Source organism: Phodopus roborovskii, unplaced genomic scaffold, assembly GCF_943737965.1.
Source record: "Phodopus roborovskii unplaced genomic scaffold, PHOROB, whole genome shotgun sequence".
Taxonomy (NCBI): domain Eukaryota; kingdom Metazoa; phylum Chordata; class Mammalia; order Rodentia; family Cricetidae; genus Phodopus; species Phodopus roborovskii.
The window spans coordinates 7,584,428-7,610,630 of record NW_026126408.1 but is presented as its reverse complement, the minus strand read 5'-3'; the positions used below and the strand labels follow the sequence as shown (position 1 = coordinate 7,610,630).

Genomic DNA, 26,203 nt, shown 5'->3' with positions numbered 1-26,203 from the left:
AATATGTTGGGACTTATAACTGTCAGGGTAGTTGAGGATTATTTTACAACCACCATGGTAATCATCAATGGATGGAATTCCTTCAGGAGGAATTTTCATAAGAAAAAAAGATGTTTGAATCACTCTACAGATAAAATGCTTATCGGCTGAAAGAAATAGATAATATTTAAATTACTATAAAGTTGAGCAATGTGTTACCCAAATGATCCAAGTTAATGCCATCAGTAAGGAACATCATACTATAAATCTCTAGCAATGATACTTGAATACAGACACAACACTTATCTTGTCTTTCTAGCTGAAACTGTTAACCTCACATTAATTAGAGACATACAAACATTAAAGTAAGGAGAGTATTAGTTTAAAAAGTCAGAGGATCCATTTATTATCTCCAAAATGTCAATGCAATCCAAAGTACAGAAAGACTGTAGAGATGTTGTGTATTAAGGCCACAGACACTAGCAGATGAATATGATAGCTACCTCTAGACTGTGCCTACAATTATAAAAGTACTCTAAAGACATTGTTGGCTTTGTTACCAAAACTGGATTGCAAACAACAGCATAATAAAACCGATGTATGAAGTTCACTTGTGGAGGTGACAAGTACACTGCTATTATATAAGAAGACAGACACACAATGAAAGAGACAATAGAGACATACTAGAGTGGTGTGTCTATAAATCAAAGATGATGTTAAGTGGGAAACCAAAAAAAGATTGGCAAGGTCTCCTCCAGAGCCTCCAAAGATGTGTCTGGTGAGACAGCTCTGTGGTTAAGAGTGCTTGCTTCATAACTATGAGGTCCTGATCTGGATTCTCTCTATACAATGAGGAATGACCTCATGAGCACCTGCAACCTCAGTGGAGACAGCAGAGACAGGAGGTTCCTGGGGCTTTCTACAGTGCAAGCTCTGGGTTCAGGGAGAGACATTGCCTCAAAGGAATAAGGTGGAGAGTGATTTTAAAAAGGACATCCATGTACTCCTCTGGCTTCCAGGCACATACACAAAGGTGGACAAACCATATGAACATGTGCTTCTATAACACACACATGAACATCACACACACACACACACACACACACACACACACACATTTACATTCAAATAAAGCTAAAAAAAATTATAGAGTCTGTTATAAAAAGGGAGGCAAAGTCTGATCGATACCTTGACTCATCTCCAGAATTGTTAAATAACCTTTGTTTTAAGCCACCTAGGTTGTGATGATTTGGTACCCAACCCCAGGAAACATGTGTAAAAGGCAAATCTGGGATAAAGGGATAGAAGTGAGCTTTGCACAGCATTCTGTAACCTTGAAGACAGAGACAAGATACAATAATAAAGCAACAGACCAGCTTCATTATTGTACCTTGACATTTTCTAGGATTCAAGGTGGAGACAATCTTACAGAGAAACATGTGAATGCCTCATAAATTAACAGGGAGGATTACAAATTGTTATACAATATCATAGTATTTTGTAAAGGAATGATGTAAACTTAGATGGGAAACAAGAAATAGAACAAAGGAAAAGGAAAAGAGACCTTTGAATTGCCAAACTACTAATCAGCTCCAATACAGGCCACTTTTATAGAAGGTGCCTTGGCAGAAAGATCTAAAGCCTAGACACAGCCAAGAGCCCTAAGGACCCATCCCTGGGAAAAAGTGTTGAGACACAAGCCAGGAACCTACAATATTCACCTAGCAGAATTCCAGAACCATCCCAGATAAGTCACTGCTATTCTTTCTACTTAGGAATGGAAGTCTGAAAAGTAAAAGGGAGTTGTACTGAAGGAACAGTAAGCACATCAAGACCTTCACCTACCCTTGGACCTAATTGAGAGGATGGGATTCTAAACTTCAAATCAATTCCTATAGAAAAGAGACTTGACTTTCTGTTGCTGACCCTGAAAATATTTTACACATGGGATGAATCAGACGCCATGGAAGAGTGGTTTCCAAATATAGGCACAGTACTGTCAGGCCACATGCTCTTGCTATATTATGATTTTGACATTTCTCCCATTGGTAGAGGGAGATTAATACAGATGTAGCAAATAAAACTCAAGAAGCTATGACTCACCAAACTTGCTAGCATAAACATGATCCAAATATTGCCGATAATGTCTTTTTTTTAATATTTTTTATTTTCTCTTATTTTACATATTGATCACAGTTCCCTCTTCCTCCTCCCTCCCTCTCTCCCACCCTCCTATGCCTCTTGACCACCATCCCATCCCACCCACCCCCACTCCATATGTAGGGTGATGCCTTCCAGGAGGGGTCATCTAAATTTGTCAAGTCATTTGGAGTAGGGACTAGGACCTCCTTCCTGCATCTATTAAGGGAGTATCCCTCCATCGGGAATGGGTTCCCTAAGTCCTTTTGTGAACCAGGGATACATCCTGGTTCTACTGTCAGAGGTCCCTTACACTGCCCAGGCCTTCTAATTGAGATCCATGTTCAGGGGGTCTGAATTAGTCCCATGATGGATTCCCAGCTATCAGTCTGGGGGCCCATTAGCTCCTCCTTGTTCAAGTCAGCTGTGTGTGTTTCTGTAGCCTGGTCTTGTCCTCCCTCTCTGCATCTGGATTCTAGTATGGTTCAGTGTTTAGTTGTGGGTGTTTGCTTCTGTTTCCAACAGCTACTAGATGATGGCTCTATGATGGTAGATAAGTTAGTCATCAATCTCATCAGGGAATGGCGTTTATTGTAGCCTTTCCACTGTTGCTCAAATTGTTAGTTACATGTGTTCAACTATGTTTGTAGCAGCATTGTTTGTAATAGCAAGAACCTAGAAGCAACCTAGATGCCCCTCAACTGAAGAAAGGATAAAGATGTAGCACATTTACATAATGGAATACTGATGGGAGATGTCATTCTGTAAATATGGTTCTCATACCGGTTAATGAATAAAGCACTGTTGGCCAATGGGAAAGTAAGATGGGCAGGACTAGGAGACAAGGAAGAAAGAGGAAGTAGTTAGGAGGAGTCAAGATGGAGAGTCTGGAGAGAGCAGAATGCCAGCCAGACTCTCCGGTAAGATAAGACCACATGGAAGTACTTAGATGAAAAGAAATGGGTTAATAAATAAGCCGATAAGAAACAAGTACCTGGCCCACAGCAATATATATATATATATATATATATATATATATATATATATATATATATATATATCACAGTCTCTGTGTGTTAATTGGGGCTGGTGCGGCGGCAGGACCAGACCAGCAGCGGGAAAAACCTCCTCCTTTCATAAGGCACCCACGTGGCTAATAACTTCCACTTAAAATTTTAAAAAACCTTAAAAAGGGGTTTTAGAAACAAAAAAAAAAAAAAAAAAAAACAGAGACAAGCAAGGTTTCTTGGTAGCAGCACTTTTCTCGGTTGGACTCTGCTTTGCGAGAGACAAGCAGATATTTGTGAGGCTCCTTTAAGGGAGGTTTCCTGACTCAGCATAAACGGCAAAAAACTGCACAGCTTTAAAAAAGCACTGCTAACAATTTATTGATATGTACGAGAGCTGGCAATGGCAGTGACCACATCTCCAAGCTGGCAACATGCGGCTGGATGGAAGCATACACCAAGACAGTGACCACAGCTCTCAGTGCTGGCAGTAAAATAGCCGCTGCCATCTTTGATAAACCATGGCAGAAACAACTATGACTTTCATTTTAGCAATGTTGCTGTTTACCTGATAAAAGACTCGTGGTCAGTAAAAGATACAGATTTACAATAAAGACAGATTCACATTAAGAAAAGGTCCTAAGGTTTACAGTGTGTTCTAAAATATATGTAGCCTTGGGAGAGAAAAGGAATAAAATGGTTTTAAAAATACAGTGAGGAGCTGGGTGTGGTGGCACACACCTTTAATCCCAGCACTCGGGAGACAGAAGCAAGCAGATTTCTTGTGATTTCAAAGTAAACCTGGTATGCGGAGTGAATTCCAGGATAGATAAAAGTTACACAGAGAAACCCTGTCTCAAAAAATTTAAAAAAAAAAAAAAAAAAATAAAGTAAAAGAAACACAGTAATAAAAAAGCCAGGATGGAGAGAATCTGGATACTGTATGGTGTTATATTGTCTTTTTATCTTTTGACTGCTGAGGAAATAACAACAACTGTTAAAACAAATGCTGCTGGATCAATCCAATTTATCTATTTTAAAAATGCTTTGACTTCAAAATTTAAGTCTAAGGACAAGTTACTGGGGGAAAGGATTTCTATTTTTGTTTCCACAGAAAATAAAAAGCTATGGATTCCTTCCAGACTAATGTGGTTTGATCAAGCCAGACCCCCTGAAACAGAGTACCAGATGATCCAACATTCAAAACATCTTGAACAAGGCAGCCTTGCAGACTACAGCCAGGATTTCTGCATCTTCTTAGGATTCTCAATGACAGTGCCCCCTATCAGCAGGAAGTAGTTTGGAAAGAACAACGCCCAAATTCCCAAATACTGTTTATAAATGTTTGTTTTCATTTAAATGGGCTTGGTTATAAATGGTTAATGACCACAACCAATATCTTTTTAATGGTAAAAAGGGAATTATTGGAATGGATTTTCATTTATTGATACAAATTTAATGTCAATTTTGTAATATGTATATTTCTCCTCTTGTTTAGATATTGTTTGCATAGCTCATTTAGAAATGTAATGTATAATTTAGTACAGATTATAGTTACTTATAATAGTCAAAACTTATAGTTAGATGAGCTAGGTTTTCTAGATATACAGAGATGTATTTGAGATGAATAGGCATTCTTCAGACCTTTCAAAGACATACAGAATATGGCATTTAAAATGGTTTAGGGTTTTTTCTTGACAGTGAGACATAAATGCTCTTGGCAACACCACCTGCATCAGAAAGGAAGATGGACATTGAAGAAATGCGTTATGAAGCTTACTTCCAATATGGCAAGACTAACCATTTGGACAAGATACTGCTCTTGTCTGGACTGTTTGACTTTATGCTGTATAAACTGGACATGCAGGACCCACAGAAAGGTGGCTGGTGATTCAAGATGGACATTGCTACAGCGTTCCTGCTTCATGGAAGAGTCTGCCAGACAGTCTGCAGGACACAGAGAAAAGTGACTGACAAACTGCCAATACAGGTGGACAGTTTAAAGTTTCCTGCTTTGCTGAAGAGTCTGCCAGACACACTATGGCCTATGGGCTGAAGATGGAAGATTACAAAAGAACTTCGGGTGACTGACCAGGCAGTGAATTGGCTCAGTCATTTCTAGAGTTTATATATTATCCTTCTGTGGTCTTTGAGGAAGTTGAAGACAAATAGTTATGTTTATAGTTTTCCTTAGTTAGGATTAAAGATAAGTTACATAGACTTTAGACACACAAAGATAGGATAGATGATGGAATATTTTCTTAAATCTTGGTAAATGTTAATGGACTAAATATTGTTAACTCTGATTCTTATTTGATAACTGTTGTGTGATATGTTTTGCTATGTTAAGGTTAAAACTCTTCATTTTATTTTAAACAGAAAAGAGGAGATGATAGGAGATGTCATTCGGTAAATATGGTTCTTATACTGGTTAATGAATAAAGCACTGTTGGCCAATGGGAAAGCAAGATGGGCAGGACTAGGAGACAAGGAGGAAAGAGGAAGTAATTAGGAGGAGTCAAGATGGAGAGTCTGGAGAGAGCAGAATGCCAGCCAGACTCTCCAGTAAGATAAGACCACATGGAAGTACTTAGATGAAAAGAAATGGGTTAATAATTAAGACAGAGCTAGCCGATAAGAAACAAGTACCTGGCCAACAGCATTATATCTAATACAGAGTCTCGGTGTATTATTTGGGGCTGGCATGGCAGGATAAGACTAGCGGCAGGAAGAAAAACCTACTCCTTACAGAATACTACTCTGTGGAAAAAAAAAACAATGGAATCTTGAAATTTGCAGGCAAATGGATAGAACTTGAAGAAACCATCCTGAATGTGGTAACCCAGTCACAAATAGAGGAACATAGTATGTACTCACTCATATATGGACTTTAGACATAGAGCAAAGGATCACTAGCCTATAATTCACACTGCCAGAGAAACTAGGATACAAGGGGGATTCTAAGAGATTCATATAAGGTCCCTCACAGAAGGGCAAAGGGACAAGTTCTCCTGAGCATATTGGGAGTGGGGGGGGCAGTGAGTGGAAAGGGAGCTAGGAGAAAGAGAGGGGAAGGAGAGAAAAGCACATGGGACTAGGAAGATTGAGTCAGGGGAGGAATAGATGAGAGAAGAGGGAGAGGGAGAGAGAGAGAAAGAGAGAGAGAGACCATAAAAGAGGGTGCCATTATAGGTTTGAAGATAAAACTGACTCTAGAGAAATGTCCAGAGAACTGCAGATGATGTCTTAATCATAATCTGAATATTTCCCTTGAGTATAAACAAGATATCACTACACAGCTCCTTCCCCAAAGCTCTGGCCACACCTACTGGCCAACTGTGTAAAACAGCTTTCAACAAAACTGCTTTTAGCTGCTATAATAAAGTATAGGATGTAACAGGGGTGAGGGAGGATTGGCTATGGCTCTCAGTTTCAGAAGTACCACAAGCTGGGGACCAAGACTTCCATATGGACCTGAACAGAGGGGGCAAGCATTTAATATACAAAGACAGCCATACTGTGTGAGTGGAAGCCAGCTTAAAAAGAGGTTTTTTACTCCACCCACACAGCTGAACATTTGAGCTATATCCCATCAAGCAGAAGCAAGCCATTCCCAGGGAAGTGTAAACAATTTTCAAATCTGTGAGCAAAACAAATGGTTGTAAGCACTAAATCTTAGAATTGTTTGTTATATAACAATGAGATAATGAAACAAAAACAAAAACACATTAGTCAGAGTTCCCAAGAAACTGAACAAATAGCAGCAACAGTGTTGTGTGTGTGTGTGTGTGTGTGTGTGTGTGTGTGTGTGACAGAGAGAGAGAGAGAGAGAGAGAGAGAGAATTATCTGTATGTGTGTGTTCAGTTGCCAAATAAAACTGGATATTCAACTAAATATGAATTCTTCCACCCTTTTCTTCTCTCTCCTTCTCTGTCTTCCTTGAAGATGATTATTCCAACAAAGTTAACACATAATGTGAAATACCACAGACATTAGACTCTTGAAGGTGAAGATATATGTACACTGAAACTTCACTTCTGGCCCCTGTGAAAGTTTTGACCCCTGCGAGGAAAATGATAGCACTGGATGCTCTTTGCTACTAATCTCCCTTGATGCAGAGTTCCTGGGTTGTAATTATGGCACCATGACATTCACTATTCTCACAAAACAATGTTCTGAAACACATTCCATATAAAAATGAATCTAATTATAGGAATCTTTTCCAGAACCCCAAGGCAAATAGGGAGAAGGACTATGACGTTCTTGATCAAAGGTATACATACTTTAACACTCTAACACTAATTAACGGAGATGAGAATGGAGAAGGGGTTGATTTGCACTTCTACCTTCTCCCATCCCATGGAGAATAAAGGAATACATTCAGCACTGCCCCAGCAGTGTTTCTGGAGAGTACTGCATGGGATGGCCATTGCAAGAAGCATCTCTTCGTATCTTGTGAGGACAGAGTTTATCTTTCACACAGCTTTCCCACAATCATCTCGACATTTGTACCTTATGCAAGACCCCATCTTTCATCTTGCTCATACAAATTAACTTCCCCATATTAAAGGGAAAGGGTGGGACTCAATATTGTAGATAACAAACTACGTCCCAAAATAATTTGAGCAAAGAATGACAAATATTACACTGAAGAGCACATCCATCTCTACTGGGGAAGACTCTAACACTGGAGTCACATCCAGTGATACCTAATTACTCATGTCCATGGTACTCACCTCTTGCGGGTAGGCCAGGACTGGTGGTACCATAAAGCCCACCTCTTCTTACACATAGTATGAATGTAGTCCTCTCATTTCCCTAGCTGAACCCTCTCATACCTCTGTATCCCCATGATACTTGTTCAGTGTCTTCTCATTTCTTTGATCAACAACACTATCAGCCTCAGTGGGGTCACTGAATAATTGAACCACTTAAGGTCACTGAACTTCAGCTTCTTCTTGATTAAGAGTAATAGTTATTTAATAGTCATTAATCCATGCCTAGCTCATGGATTGTTTTGACTACCAAGGGAGACAACTTGGGAGTAATGTCTTCAAAGTTGAAAAAAGAGAGAGAGAAATCCATATGATACAAAATATTATACTGACAGATAACCTAAAGTTTAAAAAAAAAAGTTCTCAAAACAGAGATGTGGTCTGTCCTTGCCTTTAATGGCTTTACCTATCCACTTTTTCATATCCTCAAGCCATTATTCTCATCTCCATTTTACACTTTCCATTATAAAGGTCATTAGCCCTTCAGAAAATCTTTTTTTTGTTCTCTATAGAAAAATTCTCAACCCTACCTTAAACTTCCCCTGTCCCAGAGCTGGTCACTGCAAATGTGATGCTGACACTGCTGTCCTAATGGATCTTCTAAGCCATTCTTTGACTCCTGAATGACTCATACTGCCTCACTTTCTTGTCCGGTAAATTTCAATGGCCTTTGTCTAACCCATCCAATCCTGTCTTCCACTACTTTTCCTTGGGATTTCTGCCCAGGCAGTAAAGTCTTGCCCCACTTTTGATCATTCCAGGGTTTCATAACCTGTATTCTTTCCCTTATACAGCTTTTCTACCAAGGACAGTCCTTGTGTTTTATCCCTTCCTAATAAAGACTCTAATGTGGTTTACAGTGCTCAGCACACAGATAATCATTAGAAGGAAGTGAAGGGGTTCTTTTTGTTGTTGTTCCCATAATAAAGCTATTTCCATCAGATGTTCAGGTCCAGCCTCTCTGAACACATGGACCTGGGGAAATGCTTGATCAGATTTATAAGTACACCTTATCCCCAGTGCTAAGCCAAAAAGGACAGAAGCTTTTATTGAACAGAAATGTGGCTACAACTAGGACTTGCAACAGTCAGTCACAGGGGCCCCTCTCCATTCACATGTAACCTTTTAACAACTTAGAACAATTTAGAACAATGGAGAAATCCTTACAAATTTTCTCTTGAAATCCAATTTTTATTAATTATACAAGTAACAAGATTTGTTATGCTGTTTAGTTTTCGTGTGTGTGTGTGTGTGTGTGTGTGTGTGTGTGTGTGTGGTGTATTTGTATCCTGCCCCTACTGCCTTCTCTAGATCCCCTCCTCCAGTTGCTCATTCTCTTTCCCCTCTCTCTACTTTCATTTCTAATTCTACAAATGAAAGAATTAATGTTTGTCTTTTTGAGTTCAACTTATTTCACTTAACATGTTCCATCACTTTCCTGAAAAAAAAAATCATATAATTTTGTCCTCCCTGTAGCTGAACAACACTCCACTGTGTATATACAGCACATTCTGGCTTCATTCATCTGTTGATGAATGTCTAGGCTGATTCCATACCCTACAGGAATACACCCCAGCTGCTCACTCAAGTAGGATCCTTAGTAACTACCCATGCTCTCTTTTCCTTTCCCATGGTCAGTTCTAATCCCACCAAGTCTCCCCTTGACTCTCAGCAAATGGTATCTTCTCCTGTTGTTTGCCACTACTCTCCTAGTATGGAAGACCCATAAATGTTCTCTCACGATAGTCTTCTAAGCTGATAAATTAGTCACTTAATTTCCTCTCCTTTCACTGGTTTCACCTTCAAAGTAAATACAAGGACTACATATCTCCTGTTTCTAATATGTCTTCATACACTGTAGCAGGAAATGCGTTATGTTCACTTCACTACACAGAGATGAGCCAGGATAGTAGACCAGCTAGACTTCTCATTAATCTCATTCATTATTCCTGACTCAACCTCCCAAGTGGTGAGATTGTAGGTTCACATCACTATGCCTGGCTTGGTGAGCAATTTTAAGCCTGAGAGTGATGCTGAATTTCATAGATGAAATATCTTTTAGCACCTGCTCTAGAATGGCTGTCCCTCAGCAAGTGTTATGAAAATAACTATCTTACCCCTAATGATTCACCCTAGCAGAAAGTCACCAATGGATGTCAAAATGACACAGCTAGAGTTATCTGAAAGGAGGGAACCACAGTGGAGAAAATGTGTCCATAAGATCCAGCTGTAAGGCATTTTCTTAATTAGTGATTAATGGGGGAAGGCCCAAGGGGGATGTATGAACCCGCCTAGGAAGTGGAATGACAATAGACATGCCAAGTGGATGGACAGTGGGGGATCAGGCAGGGGTAGTGGTGGAGGGAGAGTACTCAAAGAGACAGCTGTAATTTGGGGGTGGTTCTCCTCAGGGACAAGCAAGAAACCTAGTATAATGGAAAGTCCCAGGGATCTACAAGGGTGACGCTAGCTAAGATTCTTAGCAGTGAGGGCTATGGAGCTTGAACTGGCCATCACCTGTAACCAGGCAAGACTTCCAATGAAGGGATTAGGACACCAACCCAGCACATAACCTTTTACCTACAATTTGTCCTCCCTATAATGGGAGTAGCCAACCAATGCCTGATTCCTTTTGAGATTCATGCCACGAGAAGGATCCCACCCCTGACATTGCCAGGAGTACAAAGACCCACAGTTTGGATAGCCCAGAGACGTAGGATAGAACCAAATATTACTGAAAAAAAAGTCAATAAAATGATTCCTGGTGATAGTCTACTACTCGTAGATAGGTGCCAACCCCAACTGTCAGCAGAGAGGCTTCATCCAGCAACTGATGGAAACAGATGCAGAGACCCAGAGCCAAACATTAGGCAAAGCTCAGGGAATCCTGGAGAAGGGAAGGAGGAAGGATTTTAGGAGCCAGAATAGTCAAGGACATCAAGAAAATACACAGAATCAATCTGGGCTCATAGGGGCTCACAGAGACTGAACTGACAACCAGGCAGCATGGAACTGACCTAGGCCCTCTGCACATATGTGAGTTACATAGTTTGTGAGACTCCCAGAAGTGGGAACAGGGGCCATCTCTGACTCTTTTGCTGGCTTTTGTGTCCCTACTCTACATACTGGGTTGCCTTGTTCAGCCTTTATATAAGGAGCAGTGCTTTGTCTTACTGCAATTTGATATGCCATGTTTGGTTGAAATCCATGGGAGGTCTGCCCTTTTCTGAATAGAAACAGAGGGATGGTTATGGGGGTGGGGTGGGGTGGGGCAGAGTGGAGGTGTTGGGGAGGGACTGGGAGGAAAGGAAGGAGGGGAAACTGCAGCTGGGAAGTAAATCATCATCATCACCATCATTTTAAAAATGTAGAAAAATGAGTAATGGATTTCAATATGCTATTTTCAGAACATGTAAACAGCATAAGCTGATCGACTGGAGTATATGGACAATTAATAAATGGTCCTCAAAAGCAAAATACAGTTCTTTCAAGTAACAGATTTATCTCAAGCCTACTCTTTTGTTCTGTCGTTTATAGATCCGCTTCCTTCCCTCACATGTGGCTAATCCTATCTCACCCTAAACATAATAAAGAGCCAATTTTTTAATCAAAAACCATTTTTAGGATCAAAGAGAAACATTTTTTTAGTCAGATAGAGTGTTCATTGTATCATCTGTGGGGAGTATACAGCCAAAATTATAGACTGTGTTCACCAAAATTCTCAAAAAAAAAAAAAAAAAAAAAAAAAATCAAATGCTCTCAAATTCAGGGAAAGGGGATTTTTCTCAAGTACTATAGGAAGTGCTAATGAGAGACAGGCCTCCTTGCCATCCAGTGACACATGTAACAGGTCACACGAAACCACAGAAAATGAGTCTATTTGAAAACGTCAGAGGCAACACTAAAGGAAAACCCAGACTAGTACTATTTCCTCTTGATCCCAGTCTACTAGAGACAATTCAGACATGATCTCTTCTGAACTTGCTGATATCTGTGATTGAAACAGTGTTGCTAATGATAACAATGTGTAGAATTATTACATGGAAAGTACTAATAATGCGAATCATATGGTCCTCAGCTTCAGTTCCTCTGGAGATTATTTTCCCGAGGCATATCTGATTCCTTAGAGATTCGCCTACTAAAACTCATATTTGCACTACTACAGAGAGAATTTGGATTTCTAAGGAAAAAATCAAAAAATTAACCAAGTTTCACTTGTGCCCGTTTTCCCACATAAAACAACCTGGTGTGCAAAGCAGTAGACAAACACAAGACAAAACAGTATTTTCAAGTATTTTTAGCACCTGTTATATTTTTCTTAGATCTGTCTATGAGACATAATGTTAAAACAATCATGTGACATGAGAGCCACAGACATGGCTCTGTGGATAAAAGTCCTCACTGTACAAGCCTGGTGATATGAGCTCAATCCCAGGAACCCATATAAACATGGAAGGAGAGAATCAAATTGATATAGTTGTTCTCACACCTACACACACACATACATGCACACACACAACACACACACAAGCACACATACACACAAACATACACATACAGCACACACACATATACACATACATACAACACACACGCATATACAAATAACACAAACAACCACACACACACATACACAAACAACATACACACAGCACACACAACACACACACACATACAACACACACATCATGGCACACTTGCCCCCTTTATACACACATAATTAATAAATAAATTTTTAAAATATGTGTGCTATCAAAGTACAATGTTCACTTTGAAATCTTTAAATATTGCCTAACTTCTAGATGATACTTTCACCTGTTTACATTTCTGATGGTCATAGGAACTCTATCCATTTGGAATGGTACGTGATGTCATTTTGACTGAAAGTTATTTCTACTTGTTTTGGGGGTATAATTAAAACTGCAAACTGGAGATGGTGTCCTTTTCCATATGATTGAATTTCTAATATTATGTCCCTGGGTTGATATAACAAGACTAAAAGAAGGAACTTGTCTCATTAAACACTTGGATTCAAGGAAATCATAACTGAGGCTGCATGTTTACCATAAAAACAAAGACTCCAGAGCTGGAGGGATAGCTCAATGGTTGAGAGCACTTGCTGCTCTTGCATAGGACCCAGGTTTGGGTGCTAGCACAGAGATGGTAGCTCACACCACCCATTACTCCAGTTCTGAGGGATTTGACACATCTTCTGACCTTTTTAGTCATCAGGCAGATGCATGGTGTATGGACATACAAGCAAAACACACATATAAAATTAAAATAAATAGACCTTGTTTAAAAAGCAAATACTTGGAGCTGAAGATATGGCTCAGAAGTTAAGAACACTGGTTGCTCTCCCAGAAATGCAAGGTTTGATAACCAGCATCCACATGCTCACTCACAACCAACTGTGACTCCAGTCCCAGAAGAGCTGATAACTACTTCTGAACTCTTCAGGCACCAAGCATGCATGTGGTACACAGACATTCATACAGGGAAAACATACACATACTCATTTAAATAAATAAATTCTAAAAATTAAGATAAAGACTTAAACATACTTATATTTTTATAATTATACACTTATATATTTACAATTATAATTTAAACATAAAAGCTATGTTTTATAAAGTTTACTTATAATTTATACCAAAATAGCATTTAAATAAATATTATACTGCTATAAATAAATATATATAAGCATAGCATTATATTGCTATACATAAATATATTATATAGTATAAAAATAAATATAATGAATACATAGCTATACATTCAAAAGGTATTATGTAACAGTTTTGCTAACATTTCCTGCAACAACAAACAACCCCCAAATCTCAGTAGTTTACAACAACAAAGATTTACTTCTTGCTACATTATACATCAATGTTTGGTTACATCTTCCCTCAATTTCTTCCTTTGTGACACAGGACAAAGAAACCCAATCTGGAACATGAGGATTTTAGGGAAGAGCAAAAGAATCTCAGAACTCCCACAATGGTAAAATCCCACAATAAATATATCAACATTCCAAAATAAGCCCCATGACTACAAGATGTCAATGGAAAACAAAATACAACCCTTCACAGGGAAGGACAGAAAATTGGGAATAAATTTATTGTTAAAGAGACTTCCTAAAAACTGGGTGGCACACACCTGTAATCCTGGCACTCTGGAAGCAGAGACAGGAAGATATCTCTAAATCTCTAAATTCAAGGTCAGCCTGATCTACATAGTAAGATCCAGGCCAGCCACATTTACATAGTGAGATGCTCTGTGTGTGTGTTTGTGTGTGTTTGTGTGTGTTTGTGTGTGTGTGTGTGTGTACGTCTGTCTGTCTGTGTAAATGTATTGGGGGGAAGAGAGGGAAGGAGGAAAAGATGGAGGAAGAGAGGGGGACAGAGAAAGACTTCATGAAAAGATTCTTACACAAAGAACAGATTCACAGGATATTGATCACTTTAACAAGAAAACCCTGCTTCCCTACCAAGCAACTATGTGTTTATGGTAACATCAGAAATCTGAGACTAAGTGGAGGAAAATTCATAGCTGGAATAACTTTATGAAGAGTCAAGTCACAGAGTGCCAACAGAGGCAGAAGAAAAGAATGGTAAACAAACAGCAGTCAATAAATAATTTTAAAAGAGATGCCCTACATCTACACAATGGAATACTACTCTGCAGAAAAAAATAATGGTATCTTGAAATTCGCAGGCAAGTGGATGGCACTTGAAGAAACCATCCTGAATGAGGTAACCCAGTCACAAAAAGAGGAATACAATATGTACTCACTCATATATGGATTTTAGACCTAGATCAAAGGATCACCAGCCTATAATTCACAGAGGAACTAGGATACAAGGTGTATTCTAAGAGATTCATATAAAGTCCCTCACAGAATTGGTAATGGACAAGTCCCCCAGAGCTCAGGGGAAGTGGGGGGGGCAGCAAATGGAGAGAGAAGTAGGAGAAAATGAGGGGGAGGAAAGGAAAACATGTGTGACCAGGAAGATTTAGCCTGGTTAGGAATAGAAGACAGGAAAGAAAGAGAGACACACACACACACACACACACACACACACACACAGAGAGAGAGAGAGAGAGAGAGAGAGAGAGAGAGAGAGAGAGAGAGAGAGAGAGAGAGAACATAAAATAGGGAGCCAATATCGGTTTGAAGATAAAATTGAACACAAAGAAAGGTCTAGAGAACTACAAGACTGCTGCCAAATAACAATTTGAGCTTCCATGGAAATGCTACCATAAATGCCCTTCCCGGAGAGTGAGATCAACAACTAACTTATTCATGGAGCCCTCAACTAATACCTGTTGGAAACAGGAGCAAACACCCATACATAAACACTGAGTCGAAGTAGAACTCAGATGCAGAGGGAGAAGACAAGACCACGAGGCAGAAACATATAGAGACAGCTTACCTGAACAAGAAGGAGCTAATGGGCCACCAGACTGATAGCTGGGAAGCCAGCATGGGACTGACTCAGGCCCCCCTGAATATGGGTCTCAGCCAGAAGGACTGAGCAGTCTAAGGGGCCCCAGACAGTGGAGCCAGGATGTATCCCTGGAGCACAAAAGGACTTTGCGAACACATCCCCCATGGAGGGATAACTGCCTTAATCTAGAGACAGGAGAGAAGCCCTAGTCCCTACTTCACATGACCTGTCAGACCTACATGACCCCTACTGGATGACATTCCCCTACATATGGAATTGGGGTGGGGGGATGGGAGGGTGGTTAGAGTGCATGTGAGAGGGCAGAGAGGGTAAAAGGGAGGGAGGGAGGAAGGAAGGAAGGGAAGGAAGGAGGTTGGGAAGGAGGGAGAGAGAGAGAGGGAACTGAGATCGACATGTAAAGTAATAAATTAAATTAAAAAAATGCTTTGACTCCAAAATTTAAGTTGAAGGACAAGTTACTGGGGAAAAGGATTTCTATTTTTGTTTCCACAGAAAATGAAAAGATATGGATTCCTTCCAGACTAATGTGGTTTGATCAAGCCAGACCACCTGAAACAGAGTATCAGGTGATCCTACATTCAAAACAGCTGGACAAAGCAGCCTTACACACTACAGCCAGGATTTCTGAATCTTCTTCAAATCCCCCATGACATTGCCCCTTACCAGCAGGAAGTAGTTTGGAAAGAATGACGCCCAAATTCCCAAATATTGTCTATAAATGTTTGTTTTCATTTAAATGGACTTGGTTATATTAAATAAATAAATAAATAAATAAATAAATAAATAAAAGAGATGCCCTATACCACTAATATCTAAATACAAACCCTCTTCTACTGAGATAAAATTAAAATTTATTTTAAGCATTGATTCCCTGGGTCATCTGAAAAAGTACCGAAAAAGCACAAAATTTGAAAATGAGAACAAAATAACCACAAATTGAGAGGAACTTTAAAGATTCATGGGTGTCTACTTTACTCAGCTGCAAGCAAGCAAAAGAAAGAAATTGAACTAAATGGTAATCTTTATGCAAATAGAAACTACTGATAGTTCAACAGCAAAAAAAAAAAAAAAAACCAGAAAATACCTGAATTCTTTTTATGAATCATATTTTAGTATCATATTGGTGAAATTTGAATAAGACCCTAAGTGAAAAATACAAATTTCTCCTTTAAAATTCCATTTAAAATATTAGTGATTATAACATTCTGTTAAAAAAGTACTATACTTCTCTCTTTGAAAGGACAACCCACCAACCCCTTAGATTGATATCCTTTATCTTCACTGGATTCTAGAAAACAATGAGAAATACAACTAGAAATAAAACATAGAAACACCAAAGTGTTACCTCTTTTCTAAGAAAGGTCATGTTAGGATCTATAGTTAAAAAAGACAAAAGTGACTCCCAGAATTAGAAAGACTTATCCATGCTGTCATAGGCAGGGTTTGGTTGTGATGGACAGCTGTCCAGACTATTGTATCATAGAAAAGACTAGACATTCCCCCTCCATTTGGGAAGCCAACTTCAAAGCAAAGAAAGCAAGTAATTCATCAGTCATAGCGAAGTCTTCTAAAATTTATCTATTTACCAAGTTATTGTGCTTTTCCTGTGGCACAGTAAACAGAAGATTAAGAGATGTCAAGAATGTTATACTAATTAAGGTCATTCTCACAGAAACACTGAAAGTGGAAAATATATTCTAGTTCTGTTAGAGTTGTTTCATTTTTAATTCATTAGGTTTAATCATTAGCCTGTAATGTGTGTCCCTAAAGAGATACAACTATTAGGAGAATCTTGCTTCTACCTCACAAGAGGATATTACATCAGCAACTGATATTTGGTTATCATTTGGGGACCACTGATATGTAAGATGGATATTTCCCCCAGAAGCTTGGAATCAAGATAATGCATCATTTAATAACTCTAAGACTATGCAGAGCTCAAGGCTGGAATCATATTCTTTGTTGCTATAGTTCAGAAGTGGTTTGGGCCCAAAAGCTTTACTGAGGGTAGGACAGAACCTTTAAAAATTAGAACCTAGTTCAAGACAATTAGGTCATGGAAGCATGGCCTTGGAGATTTATGTAGTTATTACAGGATCCTTAGTTCTCGACAGATCATGTCCTGTACACTGAGTTGCTTCTCTGCCAAGTTATAATGGAAAGTGAGGTGGGGGGGGGGGCGTCTTCTAAAGATCAAATAGATAGGGCTTCTGAATCCAAAGCAGGAAGAAGGTCCTTAAACTCTAGTATGTGTTACAGGGTGAGAGGTAGACTTATGTAGCCAAACTTCCTTCTGTTTTAAAGTGAGTCCTTGTTGTGATATGTAAGAAAGCTCTTCAAAGTATATAATCTCTATAACTATAGTTATCACATTAAAGTACTCTAATAATAAAAATGCATTGTTCGACTAAAAACTCCAGAATAGCACTAGATAGTAACAGTAACTCAAGTCCATATCTGAGAAGCTGAAATGTTCTGCATAACAGACCATGTTAAAGGTATTTCCTAGTTTATGAGATAGGAAAACGGCATTATTTTAAAGTCTTTGTCTCTTAGAGGTTCATCTGAAGCACTTGAGGCTAAAGTATTATGATGAATGAAACTGTTTGTAAATGTTACAGCAAACAAACAAGCTATTGTGTTAGAGCACACGACTACCATGTTGTAGATTACTTGTAAGACCCCAAGAGTTCAGGAGCTTTCATTGACCTAGGAAAATTAGAGGACAGGTATTGAGTATTCCAATGTGTAAGAGATTTTGGGTTATCAGGGAAGTAAATAGTATTTATGAAGGGAGCTTAACAGTGAGGTCCAAGATGTTCAGTAAAGCATCCGGAAATAGTCAGGAAACAGCTTGGGACAATTCTACAGAAACAGCTGTACCATCAGTGAAAACATCTAAGGATAAAATAGAACACTCGGCTATAACCACCATCATCATCATACCATTTAGTTTTTTGTGGTGTTTGTGTATGTTATGTAGTTCTGTTTTTGTTGTTGTTTGGTTTGTTGTTTTAGTTGTTTTTTTCTAAGCAAGAGTCTGATGGGAGATGCCATTCTGTAAATATTTCTCATACTGGTTAATAAATAAAATTGGCCAATAGGAAAGGAAGATAGGAGGGACTAGGAGACAAGGAGGAAAGAGGAAATAATAAGGAGGGGTCAGCATGGAGAGACTGGGGAGACGAGGCGCTGACCCCTTTCCCCAGTAAGGAGACCACGTGGAAATATTAGATTAACAGAAATGGGTTAATACTTAAGACAGAGCTAGCCTATAAGAAACAAGTAATGGGCCAACAGAATTATATCAAATACAGAGTCTCAGTGTGTTAATTGGGGCTGGCACGGCAGCGGGACCAGACCAGCGGCGGGAGGAAAAACCGTACACCTTACATATGGTGCCCACGTGGCTAATAAGAACTTCCACTTAAAATTTAACAAAAGCTTAAAAAAGGTTTTAGAAACAAAAGAACAGAGACAAGCAAGGTTTCTTGGTAGCAGCATTTTTCTCGGTTGGACTCTGCTTTGCGAGAGACAAGCAGATATTCCCATGGCTCCTTTAAGGGAGGATTCCTGACTCAGCATAAGCGACAAAAAACTGCATGGCTTTTAGAAAGCACTGCTAACAATTTCTTGGTGTATATGAGAGCTGATGATGGCAGTGACCACATCTCCAGGCCTACGGCATGCTGGTGGGTGGCAGCTTAGACCAAGGTGGTGAACACAGCTCTCACTGCTGGCAGTAAACCACAGCTAACACAACTATGATTTTCATTTTAACAATGTTGTTTACCAGATAAAAGACTCGTGGCCAGAAAAAGATAAAGATTTACAGTAAAGACAGATTCATATTTAAAAAAAAAAAAAACCTCTAAAGGTTTACAAGGTGTTTTTAAAAATACGTAGACTTAAAAAAATGGTTTTAAAAAGACAAAAAACAACTGGGTATGGCAGCACACACCTTTAATCCCAGCACTTGAGAGACAGAGGCAAACAGATCTTATGATTTCAAAGTAAACCTGGTTTACAGAATAAATCCAGGACAGATAAAAGTTACACAAAAATACTCTGTTTCAAAAAATAAAAAAGAGAGTAATAATAAAGCCACTTACAGATGAAATACTCAGAGAGAATTTGTATGCTGTACAGTATGATATTGTCTTTGTATTGTTTGACTACTGAGGAAACAACAACTGTTAAAGAAAATACTACTGAATTAATTCAATTTATATATTTTAAAAATACTTTGACTCAAAAATTTAAGTCTAAGGACAAGTTACTGGGGGAAAGAATTTCTATTTTTGTTTCCACAGAAAATAAAAAGCTATGGATTCCTTCCAGACTAATGTGGTTTGATCAAGCCAGACCCCCAGAAACAGAGTACCAGATGATCCAACATTCAAAACAGCTTAGACAAAGCAGCCTTGCAGACTACAGCCAGGATTTCATCTTTTTAGGATTCCCCCGTGACAGCGCCCCCTATCAGCAGGAAGTAGTTTGGAAAGAACGATGCCCAAATTCCCAAATATTGTTTATAAATGTTTGTTTTCATTTAAATGGGCTTGGTTATAAATGGTTAATGATCACAACCAATATCTTTTTAAAGGTAAAAAAGGGAATTATGATATAGATATGAATACTTGTTTTGGAATGGATTTTCATTTATTGATACAAATTTAGGTTCAATTTTGTCATATATATATTTCTCCTCTTGTTTAGGTATTGTGTTTATATAGCTCATTTAAAAATGTAATGTATAATTTAGTACAGATTTTAGATAGTTACCTATAATAGTAAAAACTTATAGCTAGGTGAGTTAGGTTTTCTAGATATGTAGAGATGTATTTGAGATAGATAGGAATTCTTCAAACCTTTCAAAGACCTACAGAATATGGCATTTAAAATGGTTTACGGTTTTTCTTGACAGTGAGACATAAATGCTCCTGGCAACACCACCTGAGTTAGAAAGGAAGATGAAGATGAACATTGAAGAAACTCATTATGAAGTTTACTTCTAATATGGCAAGACTAGCTATTTGGACAAGATACTGCTCTTGTCTGGACTGTTTGACTTTATGCTGTATAAACTGGACATGCAGAACCCACAGAAAAGCGACTGCTGATTCAAGATGGACATTGTTACAGCGTTCCTGCTTCATGGAAGAGTCTGCCAGACAGTCTGCAGGACACAGAGAAAAGTGACTGACAAACTGCCAATACAGGTGGACAGTTTAAAGTTTCCTGCTTTGCTGAAGAGTCTGCCAGACACACTATGGCCTATGGGCTGAAGATGGAAGATTACAAAAGAACTTTGGGTGACTGACCAGGCAGTGAGTTTTCTCTGTCATTTCTAGAGTATATATATTATCCTTCTGTGGTCTTTGATGGAGTTGAAGACAGATAGTTATAGTTTTCCTTAGTTAAGCTTAAAGATAAGTTACATATAGGACTTTAGACTCACAAATATAGGATAGATGATAGAATAGTTTCTTTTAATATTGCTAAATGTTAATGGACTAAATATTGTTAACTGTGATTCTTATTTTATAACTGTTGTGTGATATATTTTGCTATGTTAAGGTTAAAACCCTTCTTTTTATTTTAGACAGAAAAGAGGAGATGATGGGAGATGCCATTCTGTTTCTCATACTGGTTAATGAATAAAGCACTGTTGGCCAATAGGAAAGTAAAATAGGAGGGACTAGGAGACAAAGAGGAAAGAGGAAGTAGTAAGGAGGGGTCAGCATGGAGAGACCGGGGAGACCAGATGCCTGCCCCACTCCCCGGTAGGTGAAACCACATGGAAATACATAGAGATGGGTTAATAATTAAGACAGAGCTAGCTGATGAGAAACAAGAAACAGGCCAACAGCATTATATCAAATACAGAATCTCTGTGTGTTATTTGGGGCTGGTGCGGCGGCTGGACAAGACCAGGTAGGGGGCGGAAAAACCATACTCCTTACAAGAGTCTTGCTATATATTCTAAGCTAGTCTTGAATTCATGGCTGTCCTGTTTCAGTCTGCTAAGTACTTGGATTAAAAGTGTTTGCCACCATTCAGAGAAAAAGGAACATTAGTCTTTACTGTATAGAGTTGACAATAGTAGAGTCAGTGGACCATGCCATTATTTCAAACCCCTTTATATGTTGTGTTGAATTAACCACCTTGACCACAATGCAACCTTCAGTCACCTCCACACAGGTGAGACAAAGAACTGTCTTCAGTCAGAGACCTCATTATCTAATCCATAGCTTTCTGAACTTCTCCTTCTTTGTAAGAGCACAGGGCTCAACCTTTCTATGAGGTCATTGGCAGTATAGGCATAGTTTCATATAGAATAATTTCATCTCTTTGACCAGAAGGAGGCTTCCCAAATCAGGCCTTAGAATGTAATGGGACATTCTCCAAACACAAAGTTCACACATCCTCTTGATTTCAACATACTTTGAGATTGGCATCTCAGTTTCACATCTAGAGGGAGAAATTAAAAAGAGAGAGGAGAAAAGAGAAAAGGAAAGGAAGAAATAAAAGAAAGGAGTTGAGGGTGGAAAGGAAGGGGGAGGGAGGGGAGGGAAGACACAGCACGATTTCCTTGGCTTCTGGAAACAGTAAAAATAAATGGTTCGAGAACCAGAAGTTTGGAGAATTTAAAGATAATCAGAATTCACCAATTCTTTTAAAACTTGGTTTCACCTGAACAATATCAGGTAAGAACCCCATAGAAGACCATACATGATATAGGATCCTGGGATGGATTTGAACTCTCTACTAACAACATGGCTACTGCACTTGAATGGGAGCCCATCTGGTAAAACATAGGACATCATAAGACTTAAATATTTCCACATCTAAGAAGTCAAAAGTGCAATAGAGATACTTTATGAGTGCAAGGACAGTAACAAGCACTCAGAAGTGTGACATCTATCCAGCTAATACCATCCACTCATGTTTAAAGCAGAAATGGTCTGGACATCTGTTCCATGATCTATTAGTCTGTTGTGACTTCAGAAACACATGCAGTCAGTCCCTTAAAACAACATCTGTTTTGGAGGTCAGAACTTCAAAGTTGTTTCAATGGGCTGAAATCAAGGTGTTGGCTAGCCTATCCCCCTCAGATTCTTTTTTTTTTTTTTTTCCCTCTTGCTTCTCCCCAGCATTCCTCCCTTTGTGGCGTCCATCTTCTATCTACAGGGCAGCAGAGCAGAATCTTTCACTGTGTAAGTGTTTGTACCATCACATCCCTTTCTCTCTCCATTGCTTTCTATGTCACAGTGTCTCCTATGACTCTGGCCCTCCTCCTTCCTAGTCAATCTGTGATTTCTTTGGTTCTGTCTGAAGAACCCAAGATAATTTTCTCCATATCACAATCTTCAGCATATTAGCAATGTCCCTTTAACCATGAAATGTAGTATAAAGCAACTCCCAATGTTAGGACATTAGCATCTCCAAAAATCCATCATTGTGTTTCCCACATTTGGATAGATGATTGTGTGGAAAGGTATTTGGATCTATGAAAACCCTGATCTTCATTTTACTGGAGAATATGAAGTCTCCATTAAAAAATTAAAAGGAATGATTTGTAAAGTCCTAAAGTACTGTTACTAGCCCACAAAACCTCACTGAATGGTGCAATGAGCTTCTGAGGACTTCAATAAAATGGGAACACCCTGTACTGTAAAGTGGTGTCCATCTGTAGCTAATGTTGACCTGTTTGTTTTGAGTTTATAGAGACTTTTGAACTACAACATCCATATTTTTCTTATCCTCACTCTAGCCTACCCTGTCACTAAAAGCTTCTTTATGGTGTAGACTCAATGAACACATGGACACAGCATGGATTAAGGCAAAACATTTGGAATCACAGTGAGATTATATGTGTGATTTACTTTGGAAGTGTTAAACTACTATTTATTATCTCTCTAAAATATACTCACACATGTAAATACATAGGTAAATATATTAGGTATGTTGTATACTTTTTATGTCAAAGACATCTAATGTTATTTGTCAGACTTTTGTTCAATTCTTTTAAATGCCTTTGCAAAAGCAATTTAAAAAAAAAGTTCACTAGTAACAATCTCCAACTTTTACAGATGAAGTTGTTTACTTTAGCACTATCTGACTGCCTTCATTAACTATCACATAGAACATTGCAGTTATATTAATGCATTTGACAGTCTGTAACTATTACTTCTATATTTCCATTTACTTGTTAAAATTAAAATAGCACACTTGTACTTTTCTTGTGTAGCAGCCTGTATAGCACCTTCCAGTGTGGAGAGCTAGTCCTTGAGGACAATACAATCAGGCCACCTCCAGCTTCATCCCTATAAGGCCTGTATACAAAGTGTTGTCTTTCCAAGAAGGTATACCTTCAAGTTCTGGAGGGCAAGCAAGGAAGATGGCGGTAATCTATATTGTCTGGGGAGTCTCTGAGACACCAGCCTCTTTGACCAACAATTTCCAAGGATGTTTTCCATGCCTAGCAGTCACATTTTTTCTAAGATGGTTTATTGCTCCTGGAGTTATCCCATGTAGTGCAACTCTACTTCAACTATGTGTGTGTGTGTGTGTGCATACATGAGTGTGTGCGTGCCTGTGTGTACAGTACCTTTATATATAATGCATATGTATTTTTAGGTAAATTTGTAAACATGTTTCCCTATAGCTTTTGAAACATCCTTAGTATGCTGTTTATTTCCCTTCTCTTTTTTTAGATTACCCTCCTTTCCCTCCTCCAGGCTCCATCCACCCCCTTGTTTTCACTTTTCTTAACAATGGCCCAGCAATATAACCCTGCCTTCATTACTGTTTTATTGCTGGGAAGAGACACCATCATCCTTGCTACTCTTACATAGGAAAACATTTAATTGGGCTGGCTTACAGTTCAGAGGTTTAGCCCATTATCATCATGACAGGATTCAGGGCATCGTGTAGGTAGACATGCTGCTGGAGAAGTACCTGAGAGGAAGAGAATTGTGAGCCACTAGGCCTGGTTTGAACTTCTGAGAACTCAAAGCCCACCAAGTGACTCACTTCTGCCAATAATGCCACATCTACTCCAAAATGGTCACACTTGCTGATAGTGCCACTCCCTGTGAGCCTCTGGGGCCAATTGTTTTTCACACCATCACAATCCCCAATAGTAGCACTATTATCTTGGAAGTAACTTGGAGGAAATTCATGCCTAATACTGTAAACCTAGACAGCTTTTTATGGATGAAAGAGTTCATAGACCCGAAAGAAGCTACTGCCTCCATTTTCCTAAACAATATAATTTCTAGCTGTATTATAAATATCTATCCTTGTAACCATAGATAATAGTAGCTGTCACACCTCATCAAAGAAGCTCAGGGAACATTATGAAAGAGGGGGTAGAAATATTGTAGGAGAAAGAAGTGATGTTTCCTAGACATGACAAGGAGCTTCATTCATGAAATCTCAAAATATGGCTGCCTAAAGAAGCCCTTTGTGATTACAATACCATCCAACATGTCAAGATGAATAAGGGAAATTTCACAAAGTCTCACTGCTAGACAAAGAGTTAGAAATACCCAATGGTTCCTGAGACAAGGAAGGCCAGCCAGCCTACTCCAGGGATAAGTTTCCTGACAGGTTACCTACTCCCAAGTGGTCAGCCTTAGACACATGTACATAACTGAAAAAACAAAATGGGCTCAGTAGATTTTCCATGTGAGGTAGAGGGGGTAGAAACAATTACAGAAGAAGAGGCCATAAACTTGAGAAGAGTATGGCAGAAGTTGGAGTTCTAGAGAGGGAGAAGTAGAAATGATGTAAATACGACATTTAAGTGAGAAATTCTCAGAAAAGACAATAGGATTAAATTAAGAAAAATAAAACTGAATCCATATGTTATGATAATTTAAATAATCCAATATCTCTACAAAAAAGTATTTTAACTTAATTTTTATATTTTTTGATGCTGAGTGAATTGGATCTAAAATGAGCTATTTTTTAAAAGAATATATGTGCTAAATCTTTTATTGAAAATAATATATTTCCTACAATATACTCTGATCATGGTTCCTCTTCCCACCTCCTCCTTGATCTTCCCCACCAAGCTAGCTCCACATCTTCTTTCTCTCTACAAAAATATTTTTGAAACATACTTAAGCCGGGCAGTGGTGACACATGCCTTTAATCCCAGCACTAGGGAGGCAGAGGCAGGCAAATCTCTGTGAGTTCGAGGCCAGTATGGTCTACAAGAACTAGTTTCAGGACAGCTTCCAACGCTTCAGAGAAACCCTGTCTCAAAACACCAACAATAAAGAAAAAAAAACTTGTACTTTCTCTTACATTATCATTATATATTAATTTGTATATTGTGGACCTATAATATGCAGAGATTTTCTTTGGATCCCCTTTTAACCCTGACCTTGAGGGAAGCTTAGGATGCAATAAGTAGTCAATAAAGGTGAAAGAACACTGGGGCTCTAGTCTTTTCTGTACAAGATAAAAGCATGGCAGTAAAATCAATATACAGTGATCTAATTTTATGGACACCTATGCTTCTAGTAGACTCCTTTATGGGATGTTTGCCCCATTCACTAGGATCCTTCACTTATGCTGGCAGAGGAACAACATGGCCATTAGCACTTGTCATTGGTTACTGGACAATTGTTGGACACCAGACCCAAGATGGGCCAATTATAAATTCTCCCACTAGGTTTTGGGATTAAAATCAAAGAGAAAGACAAATCTGATGTGACCATCCCTCACAATAACCTTGATGGTGAACACTGTGTTCCAGTAACCAACAAGAATATTAGAAACAAACCACAAATATAGCAGCAACTACTCAAGGAT

At 38.7% G+C, this 26,203-nt stretch overlaps 1 protein-coding gene across 1 annotated transcript in view; it reads left to right on the top strand.

The window, feature by feature from the left end:
• The window catches only part of LOC127220144 (lipid droplet-associated hydrolase-like), a 171,796-nt gene that overhangs the window by 69,360 nt on the left and 76,233 nt on the right, over nucleotides 1–26,203 (top strand). The window lies entirely within an intron of this gene.